The following is a 26,595-nucleotide window of genomic DNA, read 5'->3' on the forward strand; positions in this document are numbered from 1 at the left end:
AAAGAGAAACATGATAGGAAGAAACGGGGGATGGATGGAGGAGGGGTGGAGGGAGGGGAAGAGGCAGAGGATGGGATGGGGGATGGGAGGAGGAGGGGATAATCACAACACTTTCTGTGCATGTATGAAGTTCTCAAGCAACAAAATATATTGAGCACCTCCAAGAAGCAGTTTATTTTCACCTTTGAAAAGTGAAGTGACAGATTCCTTATTTTGTTTTTCAAACCACTTTTAAACTGAGGTGCATCTCCCATGAACTAACACACCTAACAAACTTTGACTGATTAAAAAAAAAAAAAAAAAAAAAAAACGACCACTTTATAATTGTTGGTATCAGGCTCCGAACCCAGTGACGTCACATCTAGGCGACCCCCCACATCATTGCCAAGGCAACAGCCGCACACTCCTAGAATCCACCTGGCTACCTTACCTTTACCTGGGAGATACTACGTCACCGCCCATATAAAACAGGCAGGACCCCCCTGACTCGCTCTCTTATCTCCCCACCCTTGCCCTTTCCCCTGAATAAACCTCCCCCCCCCCTTGGAACCACGTGGTCTGGAGTGGTCTATTCTGCACAGCGGTCGGATTTCTTACATCTTTCTGACAATAATGTTTCTCTTTTGGAATAGATCACAGATCTAAGTTATGTTATAAAGTAGGTAAGCAGTGCTAAAAATTTAAAGAATAACTTGGCACAAGGGAGTGCCACAGGTTTGGCATACAGCATGGCCACAGTTGGTGTGTCGAACAGTGCACATAAACACTTTGTCCGGCATATGAATACGGCATACACCGTGAGCCCACCACTGAAGCTTCTACAACGCTAACTTCTCAAAAGCCGTTTGTTACAGCTAAGTGCAGAACCCTACATGTCTGATTATTTGCTGGATAATGGAGAATGCGTTACCCAGTTAATACTCTTCAACTCTGCCCTACAGGGATCATTTCCAGGAGTGGCAGGAAGACCGGAGTGCACAGCAGTCTTGGCAACCTCTCATCCCGGAAGCCCATGGAGAGTTCATGGGTGGTGCCGTTGTTTGCCAGCGGGTATTACCTTTCTCCAAATTCCATTCCCACAGCCAGTTTCCTCTTTTCTCCTGGGCTAAACTGCCTTGCAGAAAGACCATGTGAGGATCACCTTGACAGATGAACAGATCATAACAAGTTAAGAAAGAGCACGTGCTCTGGAAGCAGAGATCCTGGGTTCAAATCCTGATTCCATCCTTAGCAATAGAGCAACACTGATTTACTTTCAGGATCCTCATTCCCAAGGTAGGGCAGAGATAAAAATACTAACGCTAACTATTCACCACCTCAGTTCAAAGCCCCCTGCAGCTCTTGTAGCTTCCAGATGGAGCTCTAAGTGGCCTTTGGACCAGTCTTGGATTTCTCTTCCTATGGCCAATAAAGGATCTTATTTTCACTCTGTGAGGAGGCTCATCTCATGTTTGGACCAGCAAAGTCCAAGAGGGAGCCAAGATGGAGAAGTCACCAGGTTGGTTCCTCCCTGTTCACAGTTGCACCTGGTGCTAGATCCTGGAAGCACAGATCTTACCTCAGCTGGGTTCTGAGATTTCTGAAGAAGGGCTGCTGGTCTGACCCTGCTTCCCTACCTGTAGAAGTGCTGTCAACCCGAGAATAGAATCAGTGGATCCTGAGAGGGTGAGGAGTAGCTGGAACAAGAAGAAACTAAGGGTAGCTTCAGTGAGACATTGTTTAATGGGGGAAACAAAGGCACTTAAACCTCTGGGGAAAGGTAGGACTTTTCAGGGTGAGCGTACATCATTGGCCAGGGCTAGGGCACTGGGGATGCCTCATTTGTATAAGGAGGAATTCTAGGTGATTTTATAAGAGGAGAGGAAATTTAATCTGGCTTCAGGGATACATAACCTTGGGGCGGGGGGGGGGGTGGCGCAGCAAAAGTGGGGGCACAGCACCTGGATAAGCAGGCCCAGTGCAGGGGGAGCATCCTACTCCTGCTGATCTCAGGAGATTTCTGGGCTTTGGACACACCTTGACCCTTCTCTTGCTCCCTGCTCACTCCCCCTCCACACACCGGTGCCTCCACCCACGGCTCCTACAGTGTCTTGCAGTCCCTGAGCTCCTCTGAGCAGTACTCTGTAACATACATAGTACCCTGAAAACGACAGTGCTTGACATTCCCCAAAATGTCCGTGGCTTGACTATTTTGAGAAGGAGCTTTGCAGACTTTAGAAGGAAACAAGTTGCATGCCTGGGAAACGGATGGGGATTTTTTGTTTGAACACTGACCTGACCTGCTCGCAGCCTATTTTTCTCTTCTCAGTATTTACCTTTTTTCTTCCTTCTTTCTCTTTATTTAGCCCCCCCCCCCCAGATAAACTATTGGAAAGAAATACTCTTAACTGGCTTTTATCGCATTTTAAAATTTAAAAGCTCATTAAAAACGAAGCTACTTTGACAGCTCTCTTCGCTGCCACACCCTTCAAAGTGACCACTGCTCCTTTGCAGTGTCTTTTAGGGTATGCTTATTTGCTCCATTTTAATGTTTTACTGCTGTCCATAAAAACATGGTTATACTATTCGTTTGGTGTTGGCTTTTTTCCATAACAATACACTGTGAATGGCTTCTCATGTTCATACACACTGCATTCCTTGTTACTGATGCGTGGTGTAGAAGTTCCTAGTTCCAACTATCCATTATCATTACCCGAATCCCAGTAGTTACTAAGTTTTGTAGGGAAGCAGAAATTAGCCCTAACAGGAAATATCCAGTAAGGAACTGACCATACTAAATCAGTCTCCACTTAAATGGGCCCCCTGACTTAACCCCAGCATCTATCCCCCCTCCACCAGCCAATTTTGCTGATTGCAGATGTTATAAACTCCCCACAACACAATGTAAATAAAATGCATTTCAGTTGCAGTGCAAAGTTGCTAATCTTGCAGAAGACGCAGGATGTTATGAAGCCATTGGAAGTGATTCCGGACAAGTGTTTCATAAGCAAATGAGCGTCTGGCAGGGCTGGGCCCTCTCACAATGAGAAAAACAACACGATGCTAGCCGAGCACACACTTCAAAAGGAGACTTGCTTGAATCTCAAAGGACTAGAAGAGGCTCTTAGGAAAATGTAGGAACCTCTAGATCTTCTTGCAAATGGCCCTACTCTCCTGCTATGAAAGCACAAACCGAAGGGTGTCAAATTTTGTTGCAAAATACCTTTGTTAGAAAAATTGTTCCTCCGCTAGATCAACAGTTGAGTCATTCTTTGTTTCTTCTAAACGACTATAGCACTGTTTAGGTAGAGGATAAGTTCAATTTTTGTGATATACATTCTTCAAAGATGTCTAAAGATAAGCAAGATAATGTTTACTTTTATTTTTTCACAAAACCAGTCAACCCTTTTGTCCCCAACCTTATTTTGAGATGCTAGTCCCTGCTTATTAAATTTGAAGCTTTCAACAGTTGTATTGTGGCAAGCAGGAGCAACAGACCCTGCAAACAGGACTCCTAGTAGACTAATCAGATTCTGTCTTTCTCTCCGGGAGGCATTTGGAAGCTGCAATGGCCACTTTGCAGGAGAAAAGCCTCAGGGTGGTTGAACAACTCGTGGGGATGGACAGATCTGCTGGAAGAGACAGCCAGTGAACGTCCTCTCCTTCTAATCTGGCACACAGATATTTGGACCCAACTTCACTGGAACAAAAATTTTAAAAGATGTAAGTTCATTTGTGTCCGAGATGGTAAAGTGAGTTACACTAGTGAAATATAGTCTCAGGCTTGATCTTTAACAATTACCTTCTGATTGCTATTTGGATTGTTTCCAGTGATTAACTGTGACCCTACATGTGGCCACGAACAGCTATACACGGATACCTTGGTGTAGTTCTAAAAATGTATCTCTAAGAGAAACTACTAGATATAAAACCCCTTAATCAGGAACATGGCCACTTTAAACATGTAATAAAAATAGAAATGGGTTTACTACATTTTTTTCTTGGTTTTTTGTTTGTTTGTTTGTTTGTTTGTTTTTGTTTGAGACAGTTTCTTCATGGAGTCCTGGCTGCCCTGGAACTTGCTCTGTAGACCCAGCTGGCCTCTGTCTCCCAAGTACTGAGATTAAAGGTGTGTGTCAGCAGGCCCAGCTACTATTAAATGCTATCTGCAGAATCGGAGAATGTGTCTTTTTTTTTTTTTTTTCCTCCACATCCCTTTCTGTGAGATTATTACTAGTTTCTGGTAAATATGCTAGCAGAAAACATGGCTATGCACATTGTTTTGTTTATTTGGTGTGTGTGTGTGTGTGTGTGTGTGTGTGTATCTGTGAGTGTGTCTATGTGTGTTTCATATCAATGATAAACCCTTGATCTATAAAGTAAACTTTACCCACTGCTTGTTGAGAATCTTCAGACTCTGAAGAGTCTGTGTGTTGGTTGTAGGGAGAGAGGATTTCTTACTAGAAACAAGGAATTGAAAATTGAGTTCTCACTTTCCCGCTTATATTCCTCTTTAAGAAGAGGTGTGGCAGTTGCTTACACAAGGTAAAGTCTTCATAGTCAGTAGTGGAAGAGAGGAGATTAGCTTTGCAAACCTCAGTAAGGATTGTGAGAGCCATTGAAAACTTTACAATATATGCTGGTAAGACTGGATTCCATCTCTGGATACCTTGGTGTCATCTAAGCCTGCATTTTTCCTATTGGGATTCTGCTCACAGAAATTATTGGTTTCCTGACTAAAATATTTTCTTATATGTCAAAAACCTGAAAAAAATGGGAAAAAATCTAGTATATGTCACAAACCATCAAACAGTGATCTCTAGTAATATTGCATTTTCTCTCTCTGTGTATGTATATATATGTATATATATATGTGTGTGTGTATGTATGTACATATATATGCATATACATATGTATACACATATATGTGTATGTACATATATACACACATATATATACACATATATATGTACATACACATATATATGAAGCCACAGGTCTCAAAAAAAAAAATTAAATGTAGGCTTAGTACAGCACTTTTCCTCCAGGGCATTAACCCAACTGTGCTGGAAAGGAACACTTGAACAAAGGTCTGTGCACCCATGTCCACAGCAATGTTATCTATAACAACCAAAAGGGAAGGAACTTATATCCTCCCTAAAAATAAGAAGTCTACACATACACACAAAGTGGATGTGACCAAGAATCTGATGAATGAACAAATAAACAAAATTGCAATGTATGTATGCATCCAGTGAAATAGGATTCTGTCATTAAGAACGATAATCCTGGCGCAGAACAGACAAGCCTTAAAAGCCTTACACTAAGAGACATGAGCCACTTTCAGAAGAAAAAACACTGTGTGTGTCCACATATATGAAGCACCTAGGATAGTCGACTTCAGAAAGACAGTCTATAGCATGGGAGTGGCTCTAGGCTGGGCAGAGCTGGTATCTGTAACAGAGTTTTACCAAGGGGAAAGGAAACATTCTGAAGTTGAATGGTGGGAATATTATGCAATGACGTGAGTGAATACATGTACCACCACAGACTGGCATACTTCCGAATGATCTCGATGGTGAGTTTTATTTATTTATTGTAATACTTTCTTTCCTATTTTATTTTGTGACCCTGCAACGTCACACCAGGATGCATGCTAATACTGGGGGTGTGCTGAATTTTTAGACCCTGGTCCCAATAAATTCAGTGAGAGCATAAGTGAGCACTGAAGGCAGATGAAGTAGATGCTGCTGTGTTTAGTGGAGAACGTGCTGCTCAGTGTGTCAGGAGTGAGGGTGAATTGGTGGACCGACTGTGGCATGATGGGTGTTCTACAGAGAAGGAGGCGAGCGTTCTCCGTGGAGCATTGGCCCGCGTGCTTGCTATGGCACTTTAGCTTTACTTGTCGGTTTAGAAGTTTCCTCCTGATCCCTCCCATTGTGCTGGGGATAAGATCCAGGGCCTTGTATTTGTAAGGTAAGTTCTGTGCTGCTGAGAAACGTTGCCAGTCCTGGAATAGTTCCTAGTCAAGAGTAACCTGGGGAGAAATGACTTAAGCTAAAGACACTGGTAAATGAAAGATTCTTTTTATAACAAATTCAAATTTTGCTCTTTCTTAATTATGGGAAATAATTTTGTCGTGGAGAGCTCTTCCAGCTGAGTGAAGGAAATAGGACCTATTTTGTTTGTTTTTAATAACTTTCAGATAAGGACATTTATTAGACAAGAATTGGACACATATTGATTCACAACTGACTTCATGATATTAAAAATGAAGTCAATATCACTAAAGTTGATAAGCATCTCTCTGTATACATCGGAGGCAAGGGTCATGGTTCAGCCTTTTCTTCCAGGACCCAGCCATGTGTGAAAGGAAAGAACCTCAGACTTCTCAGCCCGATGGCAAAGATGGTGCAGAGAGATTGCTGTAACAACAACCATCTTAGGGCGCTGGAGAAACCATGGTCTCCTGATAAATATGAGCTCACTGCAGAAAGAGGTAGATATAAATGCCAGCCTTTGTTTCTTTGCAGAAACACTTCAGAGAGCTACCCCCTTCCTTTTCTTTGGTCCATTAAAATGTAAACAGAGAAAGGCAGCCTCTTTTGGGGGGACCTCTACAATGCAGCCATACATAGGCAGATATAATTATGTAATCCCCCACCCCAACCACATTCCTATGGCCTAGGAGAAAACATCCCAAGTTTTATAGATACAAATTCAATGCCTAGAAGGCAAGGAGTGGCAAGAGCAGTCAGATGGGGCTTGTGGCTTCCTAGCCCTGGCTACAGGGGCAATCTCAATCCTACCCAGCTGGCCCACAAAAAGCCACATAAGCCAGATTTATTTTCCTGTCTTATTCTGTTACTTGCTTGTCACAAAATAATCATACACAATGTGATGTTTCTCTACATGTACACATTGTATTAAGGAGCAAATCATCCATGTCATATATGTATGTCAGCTTTTTAAGAGCATTATGCAACTTGTATGTTTATGTAAACAGTTTTAACGTGGAACAAGTTCCACCATTTTTGAAAAATGTTGCACGGGGCAAACCAAACACCTTTCTTGGCACACTGAAGACTTTGGGGGCCCTGTGTAAACCTCTCACATATATAATCAGGATAAAACAGAAAACTCTAGTAGTGATAACATCCGATAGGACTCAGCTTTGATTTTGTGTTCACACTCATGGTTCTCTTTCTCCTTTGTAGCCCAGGGAAATGACTTGCCCACACTCCTGTCACTTTTTCTTATTTATTTTTCAATTTTGAGACATGGCCTCACCGTGTAACCCTGGCTGGCCTGGAACTCCCTCTGTGTATCAAGCTGGCCTCTAGCTCACAGAGATGTGCCAGCTACTGCCTCCCGAGTCCTGGGAGTAAAGGTCTGCACCGCTAGGCCCTCTTTCTTTAAATAGGAAACAAATATCTGGCCATTGGAACTATTGCAAAATTCATACAGTTCACATCTTGAAAGTTTGCTTCGAACTGGGCGTAATGCTCAGTGGTCAGTGCATGTTTAACAGGAACATTGCCATGGGCTTCTCCCTCAGCACCCACAGAAGTCCATGTTGTGTCATGAGTATTTTGTACTCTTTTGAAAGGTTAATTGGCAGAATTATATTATCCATGGAGCCTGCTTTTATTTGTACTTAATGATCCCAGAATGTGTGTGTTTGGAACCAGGGACAGATTTTCCTACAGGACAATAGCTACCATTTATGGATGCCACCTCTCCTTCATTTCCACTCCAGGCAGTCTCCCATTTAGCTTCTTTAATTCTTGAATGCTGCTCTGTACGGAGGAGAGAACAGGCTCAGAACCATAACACATCTTGCCAAAGTAGTGGATGTTAGAGCCAAGACTCAAACACGTGTGGGGGGCAGGCTCCAAGCCATACTGCTCTTTAATTCTTCAACACTGTGGTGTTTATAATTCAGTGTCTACATGCTGTTAAGGTCCCCAGGATGGGCTACAAACACTACTGTGTCCACAATAAACTGCAGGACTATATTCCTAGCAGTGATCTCCTAACAAACCCTGCCCTGTATAGTTACATGTCTTAAAAACAAATCAACAACAAAAACTCCCTTAACTTCTTGTAGGAAAAATAAGCTTTATTCCCCACATGACACATAGATACATTCTTAGTAAGACATACCCAACATATCCAAGCAGCACGGTAGACATGGGAGCAGGGGGCAAATGCTTCCAGCTTCTTCCCCTTTTCTTAGTTCTGTTCATCTTTCTGTTCTTAGCTATTTGGCTACTATTTGGCTTGTTTCTCTTAGAGGGTTTTTTATTTTTATTTTTTTAAAACACATTATGTAGAATACACTTAGCTATGTCCCATTGTAAATGAATTCACAATTCCACCCGGAGATGCCAAGAGGCTTCAGCTGCACTCTTACAACATCCCAGAAGTTGTGGACCTATTTGAAACCCACCACAAGGGCTATTTTTATGTAGAAAGAAAACTGGAGCTAGGGCAAAGTTTGTGACCAGGGTGGGATGGTCTGAGCGATGGGGAAGCAAAAGAAGGCAGGAGATCATGAGAGTGCGCTGAAGTGCGAGACAGAGTAACGTGGCTGGAGAAACTTAAAATGTCCTGATGTGTGTGTGTGTGGGGGGGGGGGGCACTGATGATCCACTACAGTAGGATTTCTAGGACTGAGGCCAGGTATTATTATTGTTCAATAGCTCTCCAAGTAATTCTAGTGTGAGCTATAGAACCAGGACATGCTGGAGTCCAGCTGGGCCTGGGCTCAGGTCCCAACCTTGCCAGGTAAGTAGCTACCTGCTCTTTGGAAAGTTACAGTGTTCATAGGCCTCATCTGTAAAATGGGGATATGACTCTTAGCTCTTTGTAGCATTGCTGTGATGCTGACCCAAGTTAATGGGAGTGTCCTGGGCACAGTGAGTGCAGTTTAAATGTTGTTTCTCTCCTGCTTTGTTTTCTGCCCCATCGGAGTCTAGTAAAGAGTACAGTTTGGTTTCTTTGCTCCTGGCTCTTAGCTTTTGATGAAAAGGTGCAGGATTCTTCTGCAAAGGGCTCAGTCTCTGTGAGCTCAGCCTGCCCTCCGAAAGTTTGCGATGAACCCAGACACAGGGCTTTGGTGCAGGTGCAGAAGGACCTGCATCCGGGCCCATGGGAGCGCAAACAGCCTCCTCTCTAGGTGGTTAGCAGGGGAGGGGCTACATCCAAGTTGGGGAAGATACTTTTAAGAGGCTCTCCTGTCCCTACGTTCTCTAAGGCGCCTTCTATGCACATGGTCTCTGCACTATCTGGGGCCTTCTTTATTCAGTCATTTCCCTTTTGTGCTCTCTCCTTTAGACAAATCTTTTCAGAGGCAGGGCTATACTTTCTTGGAGAGGTATCAGTGAGACGAGGACAAATTGAACGAGTGCTCTTCTTTGTGCTTTTCTGACCAAGGTTAGCACCATCTCTGAAGTTGATATGGCAGGACAGAGGCTGGTCCTACAGGGCAATGAGCTTCCCAAGCATGAAAGTACTATTTTTATAGGAAAGATTTCAATTTTTTCAAGCCTACAAGGGCAGGTGGATGGGAAACTTTTAATTAAACTATTCAAGTACAAAACAGTCATTGCAGGACTTTATACAAGTTATATGATATTAAGTTAATAATTTGAATAGTCTTATATCAATATTATTCCTGGGTTTTGCTTGTTTTTCTGTTTTGTTCTTGTCATTTCGCTTTGTTTGCCTTTTGCATGTCCATTTGTTTTAGATGACCCCCTGTGTTCAAGTTCAGAACGAGGTCCTAAAAACTAAAGATCTTTCGATCTAACATCCATAACATATTTAAAGGCCTTTTGTTAGCAAATGAAGCTAACAAAAGGTAACAGGACAGCAACTGCTAAATCTGTAACAATAAGGTGCGTCATTTCAGAAGCATTAGTCTTAGTCCTAAATATAGACAGATGAGCATCCTGACCAGGACACATCGGCATGGGTTGATATAATCTCAAGACTTGAGGTGCTGAGACAGGAAGGTTCTGAATTTGAGGCTGGCCTGGGCTATATAACCAACCTGTCAAAAAACAAAACATGGGAGAAACAGAGGAGAGGAAAGAAGAAAAGAAAAATGGGGGAGGGAAGAAATGGAAGAAAGACAAAGAAAAGAGAGAGAAAGAGGTAGATGGAGAGGGAGGGAGGGAAGGAGATGGGGAGGGGGTGCTGCATTCCAGATGTGTCAGAATTGAGAATCACAAAGGTGCTGGAAGTCCTCTAGATTTGCTTTTTTCTGGCTGAGTTTATTCATCACTGCTAACACAGGGACTCCAGGATGTTAAAGTCTTATAAGCTTGAATAAAAGTAGCCCTAAAAATTAAAAAAAAAATTCTAGAGAAATATGGCCATGGGGTGAGGTTATAATAACTGTTACTTACATAAATAGATCATTTTATTGGGCTGGTTAATGATTCCCATGTGTCCTTCAGAAACGCTCTGTCATCTTCAATGACGGCCACCTCAGCAATTAGAGAAGAGAAAGTGACGAACTCAAGGCTTCTTCATCAGTGAGCTCAGCCAATAAGCCAATAGAGGGTTCAGCAGCCATTACTGACCCTCCCCGGAAAGCTTCCAGCGTGAAGACTGAAGAAGCATGGCGCAGACACACAGCAGTATAATTCAAGCGACTAAAATAAACTCAGCGAGCTTGCCTCATCTCTAAACACTGCATACATTTAGGTGCTATTTTGACAAGAGAGCATGGTGGCTTTTTAAGAATTTAATTTTTCAAACTCTGGTACAATTCTGTTCTTCCAACAGCATCACCTCATGTCTGTGTTGGCTTCTCGTGAGATCATTATTAAGAGAATTGAATTATTGTTCTGTTCAAATGACCTGTGCATTCAACAATGTGTGCTGGGCTCCAGAAAGAAGTGTTTTATGTATTATTGGGAGATGGCCATCTGTGGCACAAAGCAGACCTCCCAACATGCAGAAATGCTACGAGATAGTTTATGTTCGGTTTTATCTATGATCTGAATTCCATTTATAAGCTTTTTTCAGCCACTTGTCAACACTGTTCACTATAGCAACACTGAAAATGGCCAGGAACGAACAGATTTATCAAAGCTCTGTGAGGTTGGACTGTATGTTTCAATTATTGTATATTGGATTTTTATCATACATTTTAAATTTTGTCCATAAAAATAGTAACAATGTCATAAAAATGGAAGTAGTTTTCTTTGATCAACTTCCAATTATTATAAGTCACAAAATGAACAAGCTAGATTTCATGACTTTTATTAGATAATGGGTCTCACATTATATATGTATATTTTAAATATAACATTATCTGTCGATGCCAAGAAATGTGGATTAATTTTTTTTCGAGTCTGAAAAACATTCCTCTTCCCTTTCCTGCATATGTAATGGAACAGCATGGCAGTGTGTAAAATTAAATTTTAAAATTGTAGAATATATTTAAACCATAGCCTCCCAACCTTTCTCTATCTTTTTAAAAGTAAACTTTTGATAATGCTAGGGGCATGTTGGACCAAGTACATGTTTTTATATAAAGCAAGTATACCCAGTTACCTCTATCGGAGAATTCAAAGGCTTTTAGAGATCCTTTGCTTGGTAGTTTTATTGTTTCACGGATGCCTTGGCTAACATTAAGCATCTCTTCTGTAATGAAGTATTAAATTTTCAAGTGGAATACACCGTTTACAAGATTTCTCCCAACCTCCTTCCCTCTGTCCTTTCTAGTGTACAAAATCATGTCTATGCTAACACATGGCTTTAGAACTGAAATTAATGTAGATTTTGATTTCATTTGTGGGAGGGGTTACTTGTTAGAAAAAGATGGACTTGTATCAACAGACAGATGGGAAGGTTAGTGGCCTTCACAGAAGTGTCCCTGGACTCGTCTTGTTCAAAGAAGGGGGGTGGGATAGTGGTGGCATTCCTTAACAATGACACCTAGTACCAGCTGAGGGCTGCGGACCTTTTTCTGCGGCTCCCCTAAGTGCTCCGTGGGGACTGTGTCACTTGCTCATTGTAGCAGCCTTGTGAAGGCAGGCAATTTCATCTTTGAATAGAGAAGCAGAAACTCCAGAACCAGAGATTTTGCCCAAGGTCACTTGCTAAAACTTACTTTAGATCCATGTGAACTCCTGATATTGGAAAACATGGAACAGGTGGGAACCCTTCCAAAGAGCTTGGGCAGGAAGTCAGGTCACACACGGAAGCCACTGCCATACACGGCTGTGGCAAGCACCGCTTCTAAGCTAAAACCATTCAACTAGGTGGTACCACTTTTCCTAGAACTGGCTGTGATCCAGAACAACTCAAGTCCCTGAATCTTCTCCTGCTCAGTGCATTCTGATGTATTTAACTTCTTTGGGTAGAAATAGTTTCATTTGCTGTTTGATAATTCATCCAGTGACATGGTTCCTGTTGTTTTGGGATTCATATCTGCAATATATGCAACGGAGGGTCTCCATCCTGACCTCCGAGCTTTTGCTTGTTGTTTTTTTGGGGATCCCCAATAGAACTGAACTTAGTGTCTCACCCAAAGAGGTTATCTGGCAACCCACAGTGGTCAGAAACAGAGGGCTCTGTACAGCATGTAGCACACTACACTTAGGAATCTGGGGTTCGGACAAGAGCATTTGGAAAGTGTTGGTAGGGTAGACGTGGGTGGAGAACAGGAGTTACACTCCAGGATGCAGGGTTCCTGATGGTATAGAGGCCATGAGAAGGAGGCCCGAGGAGGTCGTGGCCAGCTTAGGGCTTATTTTGTTTTGTTTTGCTTAGCTTTCATTGTACGCATCTCTGTACTTTATTTTAGAGTAACCTTAGTGTGACCCTGACCTTGTGCAGTATTAAGAGCCTGAAAATGCTTATGGGGTCATTCAGTAAACACAGCTTCCCATGGCTTCTCTTTGTAGGAGGAGCTAAGGTGGGTGGAGTAAGGGAGGAAGAGGAAAAGGAAGAGGAGGACATAAAGGAGAGAGAGTAAGAGAGGCGAACATGGAGGCGGGTGTTCACGAGTCTCCGCCAGTCAAAGGTAGTTGGTATATCTAGGTTGCGTATTGGGTTTCACCTCTGATTGTATGGGCATCTTGTTATTGATCATTACCAAATTTATAAGCCTTTGGATAATTTAAGCATTAGAGTCTCATTTTTCTACAGGGCATGCGTGGATGGCGAGATGGTCTAGGCAATGCCCAGCCTTACAGAGACAGCGTGGAAGATTGGCAGAGCTATATTCCACGCTGGCGTCTCCTGGGTGGCAGGGCTAGTGTTTCTGACTGGCCGTTTCTAGCTGCGGCGCCCACGTGGCCTCCTGCCACTGAACATGGCGTCTGATCTAGCCAGAACCTAGACAGTCGGATTGACCCGCGGCCACTTTTTAAATAATTATTACAACATCTCTTTCCCTGTCCCCTCCACTACCCTTGGTGTATTAGATCATATTGGGGATAGTGTTTAGGAGTCCTTCTTTTACTAGTGACAGAAATTCAACTAAAAACTTGAGGGAAAAAAAGGAGAGTGGGTGGGGCTGTGCACGGTGGTGAGAGAGGAGATGCAATAGAAAGATGTTGACAGAGGCCACAGAGCTGAAGAGATCCTTGCATAACCGGAATAGTTCCAAGTCTTATTCACAGGTAGCAGCCTTATTGCTTGCCCTGTCCCCACCCACCCAGCCTTTAGCCTTTAGCCTCTCCTTCTCACACGTCCTCTCCTGGTGGGAGGAAGATGTGGCTGGCAGCAACTCCTAAACATTCTGACCACTCTGTAGTCAGAAGCAAGGGAGAACTCCCCTCTAAGAAAAGTAGAACTCTGATTGGCTAGGTTTTGGTCATGTGCCAAAGGGTTATTTGTCAAGGGAATAATTTGTCAAGGTCATTTCCTTACCCTGAGGCCCAGGAGCCCACACTAAGATCCTAACCTCATCTGGGGTGGGGAAAGTGGTTCCCTAAAGTAAAGCAATAATATTTCAAGCAGACAATAAAATAAAAGCCACACATGTGACAGGAGGTAAAGCTGTACAACTCCGTCATTTACAAAGAAGTAAATCAGCAAATGAGGCTCTGGGTGTCTCATTTTCCAGGGTCCTGGGAGGTGTGGCTCTCTTCCACAACGCCTGCTTCCTCTCAGGTCCCTGGATGATCACAGGGCTTTAGAATTAGGATCTTTCGCCTTAGGCCATGTAGTCACTTCCATCTGCAAGCCAACATCACCACTGGCCCCAGCAGCTTAAAATAGGTCAAAGACTACAAAGTGACATTGGAGGCCTTCTTGCCTTTATAATGAGAACTCTTACTTTGTGATCCCTAGACCAGCAATATGACCGACACTTGCACATTTGTTAGAAGTATAAGTTATTAGCCCTTATCCCAAACATGCTAAAACGAGAAAGTAGGGATGAAGCCTATCAAAACTGTCAAGGGAAGCTAAGGAAGCACAGGAGGGAGGAAAAGAAGCTATGGGGGGGGGTGCATGGGAGGGGGGAGAGAGAAAGGGAGAGAGGGAGAGAGGGAGAGCATGTCTGATATAGTTTAGATCCTTTAAGCCACTTTCTCACACTTTTTTGACAGCCTCAGTTTAGGTGGCTTCTCTGAAGCATATTTAAATGAAGACTGTTGGCCAGACGTCACTGCCTGCCTTTCAGCTGGCCTCTTACAGGTTGCCATCCTCCCACTGTTACCTGGACCACTCAAACGGACGTTGGGTAGAACTGGAAGGGCATAAGGGGAATGGTAAGCCTATGCTGTAGGTTTCTCTCATTAGATTAACTCAGCACTCTATTACAAGTGTAGCAGCCAGTTAGACGGTACCATGGGTTTCCCCCGTTAAACATAGTTTCTGGCCGAGTCTTTGAGAGTGTTTCACACGACATCAGCAGGTGGACTCGGAAGACTAGGTTGTCCTCAGCATGAATGGACACCAGCTGATCTGCTGAGGACCTGAATGGGTTCAAAGGTAGAAGAAAGAGGGATTCCCACTGTTTGCTTTCTGCTTGTTTGTGTGGTCCCAGCCTGGGTCTTCTGGACTAGAATTGAACTGGCTTCATTCATGCAGATCTGGGTCTCCAGTTTGCAGGCAGCAGATGATGAAACTTCTCAACCTCCATATTTGTGGGAAACAATACTTCATAAGTCTCCTTATCCAAAGTTATCTGATCTATGCCTTTTGATCTACCTACCATTAGCCTACAGCATAGGCTTACCATTCCCCTTATGCCCTTCCAGTTCTACCCAATGTCCGTTTGAGTGGTCCAGGTAACAGTGGGAGGATGGCAACCTGTAAGAGGCCAGCTGAAAGGTAGGCAGTGACGTCTGGCCAACAGTCTTCATTTAAATATCGTGTTGATTCTGTTTGTCTGGGGTGTGGCTGCCTAATTTGATGAGAATGTGAACTTTCATATATAGGCATAAAAGCACACACTGAAATGTATGTGTCACCTTGATACAGAATCACGTAGGAGACACATCCCTGAGCACCCTTGTGAGGATGTTTCCAGGGAGGTTTCACTTTCAGAGGGAGGATCCCACTTGAATTTGGGTGTCACTGTCCCTTGGACTGGACTCCAGGATTGAATTAAGAGGGTTCAGAGAGAAAGCAAGTTGAGCGCCCCATGTAGCTCTGTTCCTAACTGCAGGCACAGTCTGAGTGAGCATCTATGTTCCACTGCAGTGCCCTGGCTTCCTTAACAATGGACGGTGTCATCAAACAGACTCAGAATAAGCCTCCCTGCCCCCTTTTTCTTTCACGGGGGGTGGGGGTGGGGGGGAGACAAGAAAAGCAGTAGCTCACCCACGGACACTTCTTTGTGTAAGCTCACCCCCTCCCTTCCTGTGGCCCCAGGGACCTCAGCAGTGACTCTTGGAGGAAACTTGTCTTCCCTACATACCCAATGGGACTTGGAGAACCTCAGGAGGTTAGAGAGGAAAATTGCACCCCAAGTGCTTTCTTGCTTTGTTTTCCTTTCTGCAGAGTTAGAAATCTGAGATCATGTTTTTTTCCACACAGAGTATGTTACGGAAGTATCTCATACACAAAGCCGTGCGTACACTAGGTATGAATGAACAACTAGTGCCCGGTCACCTGGGCTCCAAACCCTCCTGGCTGGTTCTGACCCACTTCACAAATACTTATTTTCTCTACACATCTAAAAGCTCTTAAGAGTAAAGTGAGCCTCTTACCAAAGCCAAATATGTTTAGTTTTGAAAAGCTTTATAAGATGAAGTCATCCAATATATGCAATATAGATGTATGTTTCAGTACTGAAAAATTATTCAAAAGCCACAGATCATACATTTTTATCCCATTCATTTTGTCTGTGTGTGTTTGTTTCTGTGTGTGCATGCGCCTGCGCCCCAGAGTACCCACATGTGTGTGTGTGTGTGTGTGTGTGTGTGTGTGTATGAACCATGGATATATGTGGAGGTCAGGGGTCAGTTTGTGTGGGTCAGTTCTCTCTTTCCACCATGCAGGTTCCAGGAGGGGTAAATTCAGGCTGTCAGACTTAGTGGCAAGTGCCTTAACCTGCTGTGTCCTCTCTACAGCATTATCTCCTATTAATATTATTAGTATTATCATATCAGCATTATCTTCATTGCCATCATCATTATTGTTATTATTATTGTTATTAGATCTGAAAACAAGTCAGTTTTAATTTTTATTCTTAGACTCTTCTGGAGGCAAAGCCCCTTGTCTGGTCATCTAAGCTTTACCTTTAAACTGAAACTGCTCCTGTCAAGGAGTTATCATTGCAAAGCAAAAGGGTTTGCAAGCAAAGATCCACAACGCAAGTGCCGCCTCAGCCTTTTTGGTGCTATTGCTAAGTGCTAATTTAATTTAATTACACTATAATTTAATATCTCTCATGTTTCTCTGCGAGTACATTGAGGACAGTGCTGGAGTGGCAGCTAGGTCTCTGGCAGATTGGTCACTAGTAGATGTGGCTTCTGTTTCTAAGAACTGCTAGGAAGGTTTCCTTGTGGTGGTGTTTTTTTGTTGTTGTTGTTTTGTTTGTTTGTTTGTTTTGTTTTGGTTTTTTTGTTTTGGTTTTTTTGTTTGTTTGTTTGTTTTTTATCTTAACCTCTGAAACATTTAGCTTATGTTAAATTTTACCTAAAATAACAGCATTCTTTTTCAAGTCACCAATTTGCAATTTTTAAAAACAGAATAGGCCATTCCAGAGAACAATTCAGGACTTATTTGCAAGACCACTGATTCAAGCTTTCTTCTTTATTATAGGAATAAAAAAAAAAAAAAAAAGCAGCTTCCCCTTTCTTGGTTGTATCCCCAGTCCCCAGCCCAGACCCTAAAAACTGCCTAGAAATCTGTTGTCTTGGCTTCTTCAGTAATTCAGGGAGTAAAAGACAGATAGGACTTATGCCAGATTTCACTTTGTAGTGAATTATTTAAAATTGTTTAAAAGGATAAATATGCTGGAAATTAAATGTGACAGACTGTTAAAAATCGCCCAAGGCAATTTTTAGAACTCGTAAGATTTCCATTCTGCTACCTTGGGTGGGGGAAAATGGTGAGGCTGATGACAAAGGAAATGGAGAAGGACTTTAGCTTGTGATGGGGGCTGAGTCTGAGGAAGGTGAGTGGGCTCTGTGGCTGAACCACCCACACACCACCATCAGCACGCAGGTACTCTGTCCCCCAGATGGTAGGGTGCCCCAGCTCACAGCTGTGTCCCTCCTCAGAAGCAGCTCTCAGCCAAAATGACCTGTCTTGGTCAGAGTTAAAGTTGCCTCAGAGGTAACCCACATCCAACTACTGGTTCTCGAAGGGTATGTGTCCTACTGCTTTGAGAGGCTGTGTACTTTCAGACACCCAGTAGGTCTGACTGGCTGAGGCAGCAGAGCTTAGCACCTCCTCCGACCGAATGCTGCCATCCCCGCAAACTAATAAGAACTGTTTTTCAAAGCTCACCTCAATAAACTTCCTGCAGTTCAATCGTGGACATCTCAGTCTGCTCTTGGGGCTGGGGCTGACATCAAACGTGGGCTGTCCAGGAACCAAACAGACAGGACCGAAGTAAGGCAGCAAACAAGTACAAGGGCTTTATTTATATGTTTTTAATTGAATGTTTTTAATACAATGTATTCTGATCTTACTGTGGTAGGATAAATCTGAACTCTCCAGTCAGTCCATTGTAAGCATACAGTAGATTGTTAACGGTGGGTACAGTGTCTACAGAACACGCCTAGAACTCATTCGAATAACATAGTTGACCTTTATGTCTGTCGCTTGACAGCATTTTTCCTCCCCAAGCCCCAGGCAATGAGCATCCGAACCTCCATTTTAAGGGTGTGGTTATTTTAAGTACTTCATATGGCCTGACTCCTGTGGGACATGCCTTTCTGTGTCCTGCTCCTTTCAGCATAATGTCCCCAAGTTTATTAGTGTTGTCATGTTTGGCAGAATTTTCTTCTTTTAAGAAGACTGCATAGGCCAGGCCTGGAAGCCAAGGTCCAAAATCCCAGCTGCTCTGCAGGCTGCAACAGGAAGGCTGCAAGGTCAAGGCCACACAGAGCAGTTCAGTGAGACACTGCATCAAAACCATAAGAAAAAAAAATAGATAGATAGATAAGTAAATAAAGAAATGTAAAAATAACTGGCTGGAGAGTTCAGTGTTATGTGACTTGTGTAAAGTGCAAGAAGAAGAGGTGATGCCCAGAACAGAAACGAAGTAAATCAACCCAAATAGAAAGCTACCAGTGCTCTGTTGTCTGTGCACTCACAGGTGGCAACAGGTATATTTTCTTTGTCCATTCATCTGTTGACTGTCTTTCTATTTAGAACCCTGCCCCACCCACTCCCAGACAGTGCTCCCATAAACACCAGTGTCCTGATGACCTCTGAACTGTTGTTTCCAATACTCAGCCGGTCCCCATTCTCTCTTCCAGGACAGCCACAGTATTTGCCTTCCCACCGACAGTATGGGAGCGCCAAGGAGCTGCTTCTTCACTGCGAGGCCATCTTAACACAAAGCCAAATGCGGCTTGCTTCTGATTCTTAGTTTGTGTCTCTGTTATGGCAGCTTTGTTAAAGTATAGAACACCAGTGCAGATTAGTCACACATCCATAACATTAGTTTCTGAGTGAAATTCCCTGTGAATAGTCCAATTTGTTTATAATATAACCTGTTAGTACTATTCAGATGGCTTTCAGTTTTGATGATAATGAGCTCATTTTCAAAAACTTCACAGATAATAAGATCATGTGATTTCAAGAGCTTAAAAGTGAGTTATTGACCCAGTGTGCACCTCATCTGATAGTTACCCATAAGCAACTGGAGATACATACAATTAGCTCCTCATGAAATCTATTAAAACTGTACTTTTTGTTTTTTTAATTGCCTAACGGGATAGGTCACAGTCCTCTGTGTAATGATTATACGCACTGTGATCAAGACACGCAGCTCAGTTTTCACAGATAACGCTGTAGGAACTGTATGGATTTCATTTAGAGGCAAGAGGCTGATTGTAGAGGCTCTCATCTCCACGCTTCTTCCTCATTAACACTTGTCCCAGGGCAACTTGAGCTGCCCCAGCGGTCTACTGTTACCTCTACCAGGGAGCAGCCAGCATAGCAGGCTTTGCAACACCAATGCCCAAAGCATTGGATAGAATGGTTTCTGTGAATCGTTTTTATTTTCAAGAACCCAGCCTTTCCAGGCTGCTCACTTCCCATTGGTGTCCTGCAGGCATAGGTCTGTGGACATCCCTGCCCCCCCAAATAGCTAATTACTCCACTTTTTACAAACGAGGGAGAAGCATACATTCTCTAGACCTCCTTGTTAGTTCAAGTCTGGGGCCTCCAAATTCTGTGGTGTTTCCTGTATAATATGGCGTCTCTCAGGCGTGACGGACCACGTGTACTAGGATGTTGCAGAGAAAACGCGCTGCCCGGAAAATGAATCCAAGCAGCCTCTCTCTGTCTTTCTGTAATTTGATATTAAAATAATGATTTAACATTTTAATGTGGCATAGTTGACAATGCAGGTTTGTGAAATGAAAAGATAATTGCTATAACGTTTTAAAATATTTCATTATGGTACTTTTTAATAATAAAAAAAAAAACAGTAAAACGCTTCTGCATTTTAGACTCTGCCTAAACTTTAATAATTATTCTTATTCAAATGACAGGATGTAGAGCTCTTGAATGTCGAATGTATACCCATGAATGATTTGGGGAAACTATGAAATTATATTAAATTTGAAGAATACAGTTTAGTGTATGAGGGAGGGAAAAAAACCCTAATGATTTCACAGGAGAAATATTTATTGGAATATCATATTACCTTTGTTTGTAGCATAATGGTCTCAGAGGGAAGAAGTGAGATTGTTTTGATGGTGAATTTATTACGTACTTTTTAGGGGCCTGGCCCTGAGGGATCTTGTTGAAAAGGTTTCTGCGATTCCTGCAGTTATGAGGAACTTTGGCCTCTCCTAGACAGGGTCTCCAGAGTGAATCTGATGTCCTCGGAGAATCAAAATAGATGCTGCCCAGGGGGGAAGCACATGTTTCAAGTCTGTGTCAAGTCACCAGAAGAAGGGAGCCAACAACACATAATTCTCTACTGTCAAACATGCAGCATCTCCTTTAAGAATGTACCCCAAAGCATTCTTTGTTTCCTCTCTCAGACGCTCAGGCACTGCTATTGCATGTGTGGGGCTGGAATCCCCACTCTGCAGGTTTCTGGGGGCTTAGCTTCAACCCTCCTGAGTTAGTGCCCTCATCTAGAAATGGGAACTGACCCACAAGTTGTTGTAACCTGCACTGGCACACAGCTAGACTTACGGATGGATGGATGGATGGATGGATGGATGGATGGATGGATGGATGGGTGGGTGGATGATATCATCATTACTATTTTAATGAGCTTCTACCAGCTGGGCTTTATTGCTGTGCCCACTGAGGGCTTATAATGGCATGGCTTGTGCAACATACACTCCGGTTCACCTGGGGACCTAGCAAGAGGATCCATGTGAAACCAGAGATGTACTGTGTCTTATAAACTACTGTGTGTCCTGGAGATGAAGATGAAGGGGAGTCAGTGTGTGTCATTGTCCCCAGGACAGCAGAGAATAGTCCAGAATCTTCTGTCTCATTACATTTCTAGCACAGACCTCTGGGAAGCCATAGGTTCTGGACAGACACAATGCCTGTCAGTTGCCCAACCAAGAAGAAAGTGCTGGTTTTTCCAATTGCGTTTGCAGGAATCTGCCTGGCTCCTTGCCTCCTCCGGGGCTCTCCTCTAACCCTTTTCCAGTCTGTAAGTTTAGCCTCATTCAAACCTAGAGCCAATCTGGTTCTTACTCAGAGAGAACCACAAAGAAATCAACCATGCTGGTATTGATTATGTATGATAAAATTAATACTAATAACTAGCATTTAAAAAAAATTGCATAGCCAAAGTACTTTGTATATTCTCACTCCTCTCTCATTAAAAACCTGTTATGTAACATTGTCATTATTCTCACTTATAAATGTGGAAACTTCCCAGAAGAAAGCTGAGCAGCTCAGCTTAATTCATATGGGTAGCGTGCGGCAGGATGGAGTCTGAGCCTTAGCGGCTGGCTGCACTCTCTTCGTCATTCTTCTAGGAAACATTTCAGTTTCTCTAGCTCAGCCTCTAGCCCATTCTTCTCCTCTAAGACAGAGTCCTCAGCTTTTATGCCTCTTTGATTACTTCTGGCAATGACCTAGCTGTAGCCCTAGGAACTTGCCACAGATGTGCAGGGCTGGATCCCTGGCCAGGACAGTTAGGTTCTTAGCCCAATCTTTTCTCAATTTCAAGTTTCCCTGCCTAAGACTCACCCTTGGGCTGTTCTTAACACCAATCTTGGGAGGTTTCAGGTGCTAGGTTTCTGGCTGGGTTCCCACCATTGTCCATGGGGACTTAGCTCTTCAAGACTATTTTTCACTGGATGTCCCAGATCGGAAATCCAGGTCCTTTAGGCATGACTCTGATAACAACCACATTCTCTTCCTAACAGTTTCATGCTGAGGCTTCTCTCTACAAGAAGTGTCCTGGTGTGGGAGGGTGTGGCCTCGAGCTGCCAGGCATTTGCTCAATACCTGCTTGACTCCACCGTTTTCATGGTTGCGATGTTTCTACTTCCACACCCGAGCCTGAGAGAAGGCCATGTTTAAGGAGCTTCCATCTGGGCTTTCTAGAAACACACAGAGCAGGGAGAAAGCCCTCCAGAAAGATGCTCCCGAGGACTAGTAGGTGATAGAATCTGTTCAGTGTGTATGGACCGGCTTCTGGGACTGCAAAAGAATGAAGGTGGCTGAGGTCCCACATACCACCAGACGACATTCCAGCTGCCTTTAAGGTTGTGCCATATTGCTGAAATCAGGTTCCCTGCACAAAACCAATAACTAGACATTTTCCAATTTAATGTGTAAGCTACTGAAATGTCAACGATTCCATGCTATTATTAGATGGGTAAATTAAAATTAGCTGCATATTAAAGTATACCTCAAACAGAGAGAATTTGGCATTCCTTGGTCATGAAGACAATATTTGATGAACAGGTTTAAACACACACACACACACACACACACCACTATCTAAAAAAGCAGAACGCTAGATATTTTGAGAGACAATAGATTTTCAACTATCACACATGTCTCATGGTCAAGGTTATCCATGACAAGAGACAAAGACCCAGACAATTGCAGCTGCCTAAACACACAGAGACCGTAAGCAATGCCCTTCTACACATTTTTTTTTTTTTTAAAGAAAAAGTGTAAATCTAATTGGTTTGGTAGGAAGAGTACAGAAAGGCATGAGACTGGGGCTAGCAGTAGAGCAGTTAGATCGGAAACCACCAGGGAAAACATTTTTAGACGATGCTCAGCAGAAAAAATTAGATTTTCTATGAAACCAAGAATATGTGTGATCAACAACAATAAAAGATCTAGAATCTGGTTACTGGGTTGTCCTGTCTGCCTGTGTCTATCTGTGCAGTGTATTTGTGGTATTTTAAAGATATATGAGAATATCCTGACCATGTAAATTCAACAAGACCATGTAAATTCAACAAGAGAGGATGTTCCTTCAATAGAGGCATCCATAGACAATTAACTGAAGAGAAGATAAACATAGCCCATCAACATAGGAAAAGACATTTGCCCTCAAATTGGCTTGTATTTTCCAAATAGTGTTGGGACATTCTCTTTCTCAGATTTCATTGACAAAGGTTGACATGTTGACACTCAGTAGTGGTGATCTTTTGGGGTGTAGAATAACATAGCCTTTCTTAGAGCTGGGGAACCGATGTTGATGCTGTGGGTCAGGATTGCAAGTGTCCTTTTTTGCTTGCCAACTTTGCATATAGGAATTTTTCCCAGGAAGAAGCTAAGGCTCCTGATGATACGGTCTCCCTCAGATAGTGTCTTTGAACAGCTTGTGGACTGGAGAGATGGCTCAGCAGTTAAGAGTACTTGCTGCTTTTGCAGAGGCCCTAGGTTTGTTTCCCAGCACCTACACTATGGCTTACGATTGTTAAGTCCAATGTCAAGGGCTCTAACACCCTCTTCTGACCTCAGTAGCCATCATGTATATATGCCATTGCACATAGATGTGAAAGCAAACACTCAAACATTTAAAAAGCAGTATGCAATTTATATAATTCGAAGTAAATTCATGGTTTAAGATAATTGCAAACTAACTCGGATCGTTGTCCACTTTGCATTAGGGTTGACTCAGTTCTGTTATATAATCATGAATCACTTAAGGACAAGACAGGTTTTGAAAGGGGTGTCAGTGTTAGACTATTTTGTTACAGTGTGAACACCATAGTATACTTGGAAATACCTGGTTTGTGTCGTCCATTCTACCATTAGGCTGGATGAGATGTGTAGTCATACATGTAGTCATTTTTAGGTTAAGCTTACCAACTTGGTTTTTTGTTTGTTTGTTTTGTATTTTATATGACATAAAGAGTTGCTTGACTCTATGAATGGATCCCAATCTGAGTCACACAGCTGGCAGACTCTATAGTTGTTTTTGCTCACATGAAGGCTCCAATACTCGAAATATCAAGAATGGATGACTCTTGTTTTGTTTTTTCTTTGAGACAGGGTTTCTCTATGTATCCCTGGCTGTCCTTGAACTCACTCTGTAGACCAGGCTGGCCTCGAACTCAGAAATCCACCTGCCTCTGCCTCCCAAGTGCTGGGATTAAAGGCGTGTGCCACCACCACCCGGCCACTGGATGACTCTTTACAAAGTGTTATTGACTACATTGAGACATTCAGGCCCACCCACAGGTTAGCCCAGTTACATACTTATGATACATTTTCAAAAAAGGACCATGACAGTGGAACCTAAATGCAAATCTCACATGTGCATCTCTCCTCCAAGGCTCAGATCCTTTAAACAACGACCAGTGGCTTCAACAGGGTGTGACCATCAGGCACATGGTGAGTCCCGGTTGTTCCCTTTAGTTCTGGAGTGACCCAATAAGGACCAGGCCTTCGGGGATTTTTTTTCAAATGCTGAAACTTCATGATCCAAAGTAACTTCTCTGATTTTAAGACTGAGAAGTCTCATCTGCCACAGGGTTTAATATGGATACAGATAGGGAGGAAGTTGTCTCTGTGTCTAGAATATAATTAGCATTGAGATCAAGGCCATGTTGTTCTAGCATTGACCTGTCCTTGACTGTCCTATAAAATGTTTAAACAATCCCTTTATAGCTTCCTACTGGGGCTCCATAAGGATTATGTCCACACTTGAATGTTGTAAACCAGACATACATCATTTCGTAAGGAAAAGTGCTGTCCTTGGGTTTCTAAGCTCAAAAGTTTAATCTTCAGTCCCTAGTGTCTGAACTCATAGTTGATTAATTCGAATCAAATTTTCACTCTTTCAACAGTTTTCTCCTTTTCATTCCAAAATCCACATCTCAAGGACAATATACAGACATTAATTTTTTGAGGTAGAATATGGGAGAAAATGTGTTAAATTCCTTCTGAGAATGAATGTGGAACTAAATGTAATATTTCTCAGCTTCATGGTGCCTTTGCTTGGGTGTGGTCATAATATTTTTATTCTAATCTTTGATCTCTACTTTTTGAGAAAATATTTTAATTTGGAATTTTGAAAGATTTCATAATAATATTTAATTAAAAGTGGAAAGTATTTGGGATTTAGAGTAAGTTTGCTTAAATTGGCTGACCATTGTTGAACCAGCTAGATTTTTACCTAGTGCTAGATTTTTACCTACCCTTTTTGCAATGAGTAATTCACAGTGCTAAAGAAACAATATAGTTACATTTTAGATAGCAAATCTTTGATTTGCCCTATACTTGAGAACATGTGTAAAGTTTTGATGAATCTAAAATAATTGAGGAAAACTATTTGACACTCTAGGCCCACGTACTGACTGATAGCTTTGGCAGTGAGGGCAGTTTGTGAATGTTGATGGCTTGTTTACCACCTCTAAGTACGGTTGGGGCATTCAGGAAGAGTCAAATGAAAGAATGAACACAAACTTAATTTGTAAGCCAGAGAAATGGCTTCATTTTATAATCTTTCCAGTCTTCAAAATCTCCATCCTCTCCATCATCACTGTACCTTGACCCATGTCAGGTCCTGGTTCAACCATTGCAAATTTTGGGTTTTCCTTCCTTGCCGTGCCTGTCACTTCAAACCCCTTCCTGAATAATCTCCCCCTCACATCGCTCAAGTCTTATTCTCCCTCTTCTTCAACCCCCCTCCCCACCTCTATCTTCCAGATTAAGTGATCTCACATTTTCCCCGAAAGATTCATTTCCTCCTCTATGGGCTTTCCCTTGGCTATCACAACAATCTCAGAAATGCCCAGTGTTGGCGATGACTAGTGACAGAAACTAATCTTTCTCCCTGCTGCCTGTTGGCTCTGCCTCTCATGTGCTCTGCTCTTCTCTGTGTCAATGCCTGCTATTTGATTGAGAGCTTCCTCAGAGGGCAGGCTTTCCTGCTAATTGGTTATCAGTAGCTTCTTCCCTATTTATGGGAGAGGTGCAGTAGGCATTAGCATGCCAGATCCCTGCTCTGAGAAGACACTGAAGCCTGATTTGTTTAGACTGTCTGCTGGGGGTGTTGGCTGAGCTAGAAGGGTATGGTGCTACACCACCTCTCCTGTGGAATGGCCTCTTGCCCACAGTAATACATTTAGGACAGGTATGTGTCATCACAGGACAGTGCTTCTCTTTGGGGGCTTTCCACACTTCTCCCTGGCTCTCCCAAGTCCTGATGCATTACTAAGAACCCTAATTTCAGGGAAGTAGCTGACTCTGTCTTCTGACATGAATAATTCCAATCTATAGGTGTTTAAAGTAAGGTTATTTATGCATCGACACATATGCATCTCAATTCAGAGAATTCTTTTCAAGTCTCTTTGACTACACTCTTCTCCAAATCATAGCAGCTGTGGATTACACAGTCACTGTGTGCCAGCCTCTATGCCAAGTAGGTTACATATGCATCTTTCCCCAAATCCTGCAATTTATACAACCCTTGTTTTATGGTTGAGGAAAATTGTTGTGGGAGAAGTTAAGAAATTATCCCCAGAAAGCAAAATGTAGTGACAAATCCTGGATTCAAACCCA

Source organism: Arvicanthis niloticus, chromosome 29 (assembly GCF_011762505.2).
Source record: "Arvicanthis niloticus isolate mArvNil1 chromosome 29, mArvNil1.pat.X, whole genome shotgun sequence".
Taxonomy (NCBI): Eukaryota; Metazoa; Chordata; class Mammalia; order Rodentia; family Muridae; genus Arvicanthis; species Arvicanthis niloticus.